Source organism: Pseudomyrmex gracilis, unplaced genomic scaffold (assembly GCF_002006095.1).
Source record: "Pseudomyrmex gracilis isolate BER0280 unplaced genomic scaffold, ASM200609v1 scaffold_361, whole genome shotgun sequence".
Taxonomy (NCBI): Eukaryota; Metazoa; Arthropoda; class Insecta; order Hymenoptera; family Formicidae; genus Pseudomyrmex; species Pseudomyrmex gracilis.
In genome coordinates, this window is record NW_018020945.1 from 17,741 (window position 1) to 25,688 (window position 7,948).

The following is a 7,948-nucleotide window of genomic DNA, read 5'->3' on the forward strand; positions in this document are numbered from 1 at the left end:
ACCTTGAAGTGTAAACTTGTTTAATAAACCATATCTTTCATTTTCGATTTTTAATTCACGTAGTCCGGGAACTTTCCGGACAAACTGTGTAGACATCACTCGGTAGTAGTAAACGAGCATGATGTCTGCACGTGTATCTGGTGAGGTAGAGATCACAATTTTACTTCTGTAATATTTTACTTCTGTAAAACTAGTCTTGCGTGTGACATTTCTTTTAATAGTTGTAAGTGATTAATTATTAAGAATTACACATTTATATGAAAAATTATAGATTGGCTCAATATGTCTTGATAAATGTAATATATAAATGTAATATACATACAGAATGCTCGATACACGTATGTAATATTTAAGTCACAAGTTTACTATATACTCGAACGTTCGGCACGCCGTTTGTATTACATTTGTTATAAGTATGTTACTTATATAATATTTTATATTAAATAATTATATTAAACACTTTAATATAAATGTTTTATTTATTTATACAAGTCCCTTTCCTATTGGATATTAGTTTTTTAGGCTCGTATTATATAGCCTGGCGATACAGGATCGGTTGTTTTAATAAATATCTCACTAATCACTTTCGGAACATATTTTAGCAACTGCAAGGCATTCGACACATAAACCAACGAAAATCCGAATTTAACCATTAAAATAATTATCTGATATTTTATCTGAAGATAGAACAATCGATCCATAGATACGTAAAATTTAAGATCCGTATTCACAGTCGGAATTCTACCGAAGAATTGGTTCCAGTTATGCTTTAGCTTTCATGTGATGGTAACATAATATGTACGATGTGCAGCATCTATTAGTTTAAATGAAAAACTATGTAATTACTTCTCATCTCAATTAGTCAAAGCTAAACATCGTACGTATCATGTTTTCTCAATATGAAAGTTTAAGCATAGCTGTAATCAATTCTCCGGTAGAATTCCGATTGTGAATACGGATCTTAGGTTTTACTTATCTGTTGCCAATCTGTCGACGTTTCTGGAAACACATTTGATACGCATTTGGTAGCAATCTGTCAACGTTTCTGCAGACAGATTTGGTCTGCGTTTGGTAGCAATCTGTAGACGCTTCTGGAAACAGATTTGGTCTGTATTTGGTAACAATCTGTCAACGCTTCTGCAGACAGATTTGGTCTGCGTTTGGTAGAAATCTGTAGACGCTTCTGGAAACAGATTTGGTCTGTATTTGGTAACAATCTGTCAACGCTTCTGCAGACAGATTTGGCCTGCGTTTGGTAGCAATCTGTCACCGCTTCTGGAAACAGATTTGGTCTGTGTTTACTATTGTTCTGTTGACAGTTTTGATACCAGATATGTTCTGTATTTGGCGATATTTTGGTGCCAACAGACGATGACTAAACCTGTTCCGGATTTGGTGCCTCACTTTGGCGTCGTTCTGCTAGTGGCAGATCTGTTATGATTTTGGTCTCGTTTTGACATATCTACATGTAGGACAGATTCAATCGCCAAACCATATCCTACTGAGGACACAGTAGGCTATGGTTTTGGCATTACATTCTGCCGGCGATTTTTGACAACTCCACAACATCCCACAACCAAATTGTTTGCTGGGATTAGTTAATAAATTATTTCTAGCTGCTTTAATAAGATGAGGTGGATCAAAGAAATAAAATATTTTTTGTTTGTTTACAATATAGGAAGGAGATTTTTCAGTCACACCCAGTTGGTTAGCTGCTTTTTGATAATCTGTTCCCATATCTGTGACTTCCGCAATAACTTTTAAATTTATGTTTTGAAGTTTTGTAACACATTTACGAGTAATAATTTGTAACTCATCAGCATTCATAGTTGAATTAAGAAAAAAATAAGCAAGTGATTGCTTAAATTTATTTGTCATACCTCTAACCATGATTATCGCAGCATTACATGCAGGTAAAAAACTTTTAGTCTTCCCTGTATCATGAAATCCAATTACTATGTCTCTATTGATTACATAAAATAAACTTGCTTTTAATGACATTGTATCAATGCTAATACAACAACATTTATCTAATGAATGTAAATTTTCAGTTTTAATCTTAAGTCTTTCAAATATAATATCATGTAAACCTGGAGAAATTATAAGTCTTTCAATTGTGCGTTCAAGTGTTCTTTTTGACGGTAAAATAAAAGTATTGCTTAATAATCTATATGCTTTATAGGCCCTTTAAAATATAAATTTAAACAAAACATTTTAAATGCTTTTGTATATCTATCACCATTTCTTTTCTTATTCAGAGTATCCGTTTGAGCTTTCATAAAATCAGCTATCGGTTTTGAATAAAATTTGTAGAAAAGTTTTTGAAAATCATTGAAAGTAATGTCTTTTATTGTTTTATCCTCAAATTTCAATTTTGCACGTTTTGCTCTTTTTTCTGCAGCTTCACATTTTCTTCTAAGAGCTACTTTCCTTGGTGTAGAATGTGATAATTTTAATTCTGTCTGAGCTTTATCATTTTTGGATGTTTGACCATTATTTGACACATTAACATTTTCAGCTAGATTTGTGTTTACAATATCATCTAAAATTACAAATACAAATAAATCATTTTTGGAAGAAATGTAACAAAATTCAGATTAATAAAATCTTTTTTGATTGTATTTTTTACCTGTCAAAGTGCTTGTCGAACATATGGCCACAGCACTGGACATATCTGCTTCTATATCATTTGTAGAATTTCTCGTTGAAGTTTCTATAATATTTTCTACAGTATGTTTTAACAATATGTAAAATTTTGTATGTAATACTACATTAATTCATATGTGATAATATATTAACGCATCAACAAACAAATGGAAATATGCTAAAATACCTTATAATAGAAAAATACTTACTATTGATTTCATTCTGTATAGTAATACTTTTTTTATTAATATTAAAAACTGCATTCGGAACTGCATGTGGCTGAAGTCGATTCTTTAAATCATTTAAAAACATATGCGACGCAAAATGTTTTGAACACACTATATATATATATATATATATATATATATATATATATNTATATATATTTAACTCTTCAGCCTTATCGGCCAAGAAGGGGGACTTGGTTACAATAGGTCTATACACATCTATCCGTCCATTCTATCTCATATTCACACTTACATTTACCTTAAATTAACTGACTAATTTAACCTCATACACTTATCATTACACTTATATCACAGGCTTTTCTTTATATTGCATTTACATCTCGCATTCCTTACTCTACTACCTAGCTACCTAACTAGCACCCTATCTCTTCTCTTTTTCTGTTTAACTCTTTTATTCTTTTCTCTTTCTCTTTCCATAATTTCTCCAGTATCTCTCCTTTTTCCTTATCTAAATCCTCACTCCATATCCTATCTATCCTCTCCTTCCTATTGGCACCTAAATTTCTCAGCCATCCTTTCACACTTTCACATTCCTCTACATAGTGCTCCAACTCATCCTTACACATCCCGCAGAATACACACTTTCTCTCCCTCTCCTCCTTCCAGTATTTAATGTATTCCTCCATGTTTCCACATCTCACTCTCATCAATGCTCTCACCTGATCACCTGTCCTAATATCGTCTATATTATTTTTCTGGAGGTAACGTGGTTTACCTACATCCTTGTTGAACACATTCTATAATTATTGTACAGCTTTTGTGGCAAAATATCCTTCTTTATACCGCATGCTTGTAGCCACAACTTTGCTCTAAAATATATATTATAATAATTTTAAAAACAATTAAAACTTTACGTACATATAGGAAATTGTCAAACATACCTTTCTGGATTAGATGGGAAACGAAAAAAACTTAAATGATGATGATTTACACCAGAATTCTCATTGCAATTATTCATTGCACACATAAATCCACCAACAAGTACACGTTTCATTTTATATAAAAATTTTAAACTGTTTTTAGAACTCAAAATTATCAGTTTTTTTATTAACAGAATTATTAAGAACATTTATCACTTTATTTAATAAATATATTTAACAAATATAAACGTATTTAATAAATATAACTTATATTTATTAAATAGGTTTAATTATAGGTTTAATTATAGGTTTAATGAAGAATTTCATAAAATGTTTTTATGCAAAATGCTACATTTATGCACCAGAAAGAACTGTTAAAAGTCTTCGAGGTTTCTTTTGACTAAACGTTCTACACATTTGCGATTTTTCAATTGTTTAATAGATTCTATAAAAATTAGTGTTTAACTTAGAGTGCAACATTAATGGATCTGTTAGGAGATAATGGTGAAAATGCACAATTTGTTTTCAAGTATATGTGTTAACATACAATAATGTTGTTCGGTATTGCAAATTTCAACATTTAAACAATTTTGTAAGAAATTATTATTCATATTTAAATAAAAATGTTTATCCCTTCAGGCATTCTTTTTAATATAACTGGAGCGTTGACATTTGGCAGAAACTTCTTAAGAGTGGAGAAGATTCGTAGGCGGTTTTATTGGGCTTCGTGTAAGAAGGATGTGGAAAATTGGTGTAAGTCTTGCGGAGTTTGTGTCGCGAAGAAAGGTCCTTTGGATAAGGGGAAGTCTCCGTTACAAATTTTTAATGCCGGTGCACCTTTTGAGAGGTTGCAGATGGACATTCTGGGTCCTTTTCCGGCGTCTTCTTCGGGAAAAAAAAAAATATGTTCTTGTGTTGTAGATTGTTTCACCAAGTGGGTAGAAGCTTTTTCTTTGAAGAATGTTAGAGCATCGACCGTGGCTGAGGTTTTTGTTAATCAAATAGTCTCTAGGTTTGGTGTACCGTTAGAGCTGCACACGGATCAGGGGAAAAACTTTGAGTCTCGTCTTTTTCAAGAGTTGTCATGGATGTTGGGGATTAAGAAGACAAGAACTACTGCTCTTCACCCGCACTCTGATGAGCAGGTTGAGAGACAGCATCAGACGATATTGCAGTTTTTATCTAAGTTCGTTGACGAGAATCAGAAAAATTGGGATCGTTGGATTCCGATGTTTTTGTTTGTTTTTCGATCTTCTAGGCATGAGGCTACAGGAGCTACTCCAGCCGAGTTGAATTTTGGCCGTGATTTGCGTTTGCCGTTAAATTTGTTGCGTAGCTCTCCGCCGAATTATTGTTCGGATTCTTCAGAAGATTATATTCGGGAATTGGGGGCGAAGTTGGAAGAAATTCATCAAGATGTTAGGGAACGGTTGGTTTTGAAGTCGAACAAGGCGAAGATGCGCTATGATCGGAGGGCTAGGCATGTTCTTTTTGAGGAAAGGCAAAGAGTTTGGTTTTTCAATCCTCGCAGAAGCAGGGGTAAAGCTCCTAAGTTACAAAGGAATTGGGAAAGTCCTTACGTGATTGTGAAAAAATTGAGCGACGTGGTGTATTGTATACGTCGCTCAGATAAGCATAAGAGTAAGGTTGTGCATGCTGACAGGTTAGCGTCGTTCTGTGAGCGGATGGATCACATGTCGGAGACCCGTTAAAATGTTTTTGTTTCATTTATTACGTTATTATTGGGAACATGTTTTCATTTAGTTTTGTGTTTTTTGTTCCGTACCCTATTCGAAAGTCTACATCGTCGCGGATCTTCGTGGGACGCTTCTGCGCGAGTATCGTCGTTATAACGAAACTATCCTTGGAGACATATTCTATTCACAAGAGCCGCCTCGTTCACGGTTTTTGAGACGTAGTTTTCCGTGAACCGTTGGGCGAATGCCGAGGCGGGGACTTGGGGTGCCTTTTAGGCAATGGGTCCACGTTTACTTCCCCCCCCCCCTTTGTCTGAAGTCGCGTGGTCGCGGAGAACACTGTTGAAGAATTCTCAAGAGGAGGATCTTCGTCCGGTTGCTCGAGATTCTTCGGCATCAGCCGGGAAGTGAGCAGGAAATCTGGATTCCTTGATCGTCGGGACGACGATCTAGAGAAGGAGAGGAGCAGTGTTGCGACACCCGGTGGAGGATGTGCCGCCGTGTTGTGCGACGTTCGTTTGCGCGGCGCTTGTTTGACAGAAGAACGGATTGGCAACGGGTTGTTTACGGAGGAAGTTCAAGGGAAAACCGAACGGGAACCGAAGCGGAGCTGACGTGCGGAAAGAAGCTCCGGTCGCTCTTGTATTCTCGCCCGGAATCTCTGTATCGGAGCAATAAAGCGTGTTCGGAAACGTATCGCGTGTCTCTTTATTTCCGGTGAACGCGGAAACGCGGCGGCGGTGCGACAATATATATAAGATAGGTCTCATGTAATAACTTATTGAATAACATATAGGACAAGTCTTTATTAGCTTTTTGAGACTGGAAGTCCATGTGTGGTATACATGTCTATGTATGTGGTATGGTGGAAAAACTTATTCCATACAGTTTTACTTCGTTGCTATAACATTTAGGCATACATGCCGATATTTTATATAAGTTAGAAAATACAAAAAGTAACACATGCAATTTGATTTATATTTGCAGTGTCTGAAATGACATTTTGTCATTTCAGACACTGCATATTAATAGAAAGAAACATAATAAATAAATATGATAAAACAAAACTAAAAATTTTGATTTTTTTTTCATTTTGTTCTCATTCTTTTCATATAACACAACGTGACGTAATAAGGTTAATACAAACAAAAATATAGGAGAGACAAAAGATATACATACCTTTTTGTTGTAATTGTTGTATCCAGGCAGCAAAATTAATGAAACGCTGCTTCTAACAAAAATTTCACTACTGTGAAAATTATTATTTATCTGTATAGCGCAGGAAATCGTAAACTGATGTCAAGACAAAGAAGTAAAAATGTAACATACCGGCAATGTTTTATCACGTGAATGACGTAAAACGAATGGCGGCAACGAGCATATCACCAACAAGTGATCGATGATAGAAGGAATGAGTGACAGCGCGATAGAGATGAGTATAAAAGAGAAGAAGAAAGAGAAAGACAGAGAGAAGAAGTTATTTTTGTCTGTATGTAATGGTCGCGTTCAGCAGAACAATTGCTGATAATACTTGATGTTGATTTGCTGATTCTAAAAGTAAGAGCCAATCATGTTCAATTACGACAAAGCAGCTTGTTCTGTTGAACGCAGCCAATAAACGAGCTTGAGCTAATTTCGAGCTCGCATGCGTTGACGCTATCTTGCGCATTATAGAACTGTGACGATTTGAATTCAAATATTAAGATGTTTGCGTTTTTATAGTTTTCTCTCATTATAAATAGTTTTAAATACAATATATAGTCATGTTTATTATTCTTTAATATTATATATAGGATAATTTAATGATATAGCTATACTTATGTATATAATAAACATAATTGTATATAGCTATATGTACTATATAATTATGTACATGATTGCAGCTACATATCACTACATTATGTCTATATATCTAACATTAAAGAACAACAAACATTACTATTATATGTAAAACTATTTATATAAAACTAGCTACAATTATACAGAAAGTTTGACATTGGGAACAAGTTAATTGTAATATTAAATATATTTTGAATTACAAGTTTGGAATATGCACTTAAATTTGTTTATTAACGTTGCTCAGTGTTGCTTTTGTTACTATACCGTTTAAATTCGTTATATATCATGCCGTAAATTGCGGTAATATTACTGAAATATTATATACAGTGCGATATTTTCTAATATTATTATAATATTACTATAATATTACAGCGAAATATATCATATAGTAAAATATTTCTACAAAAATTGCAGTCATTTTACAGTACCATGTAATATTGTGCTAAAATATTATTAAAATATTGAAGTAACATTACAATGAATCATATGTCCCATAATATTGGCGTAATATTGCAGCAATATAACAAAGCGATACATACTATGTAATATTACAGCAAAGCTGCAGCATGTTACGCTGTGCGGGATATATCTGAAAATATCATACACACAGTAATATACACACACACACACACACACACACACACACACACACACACAC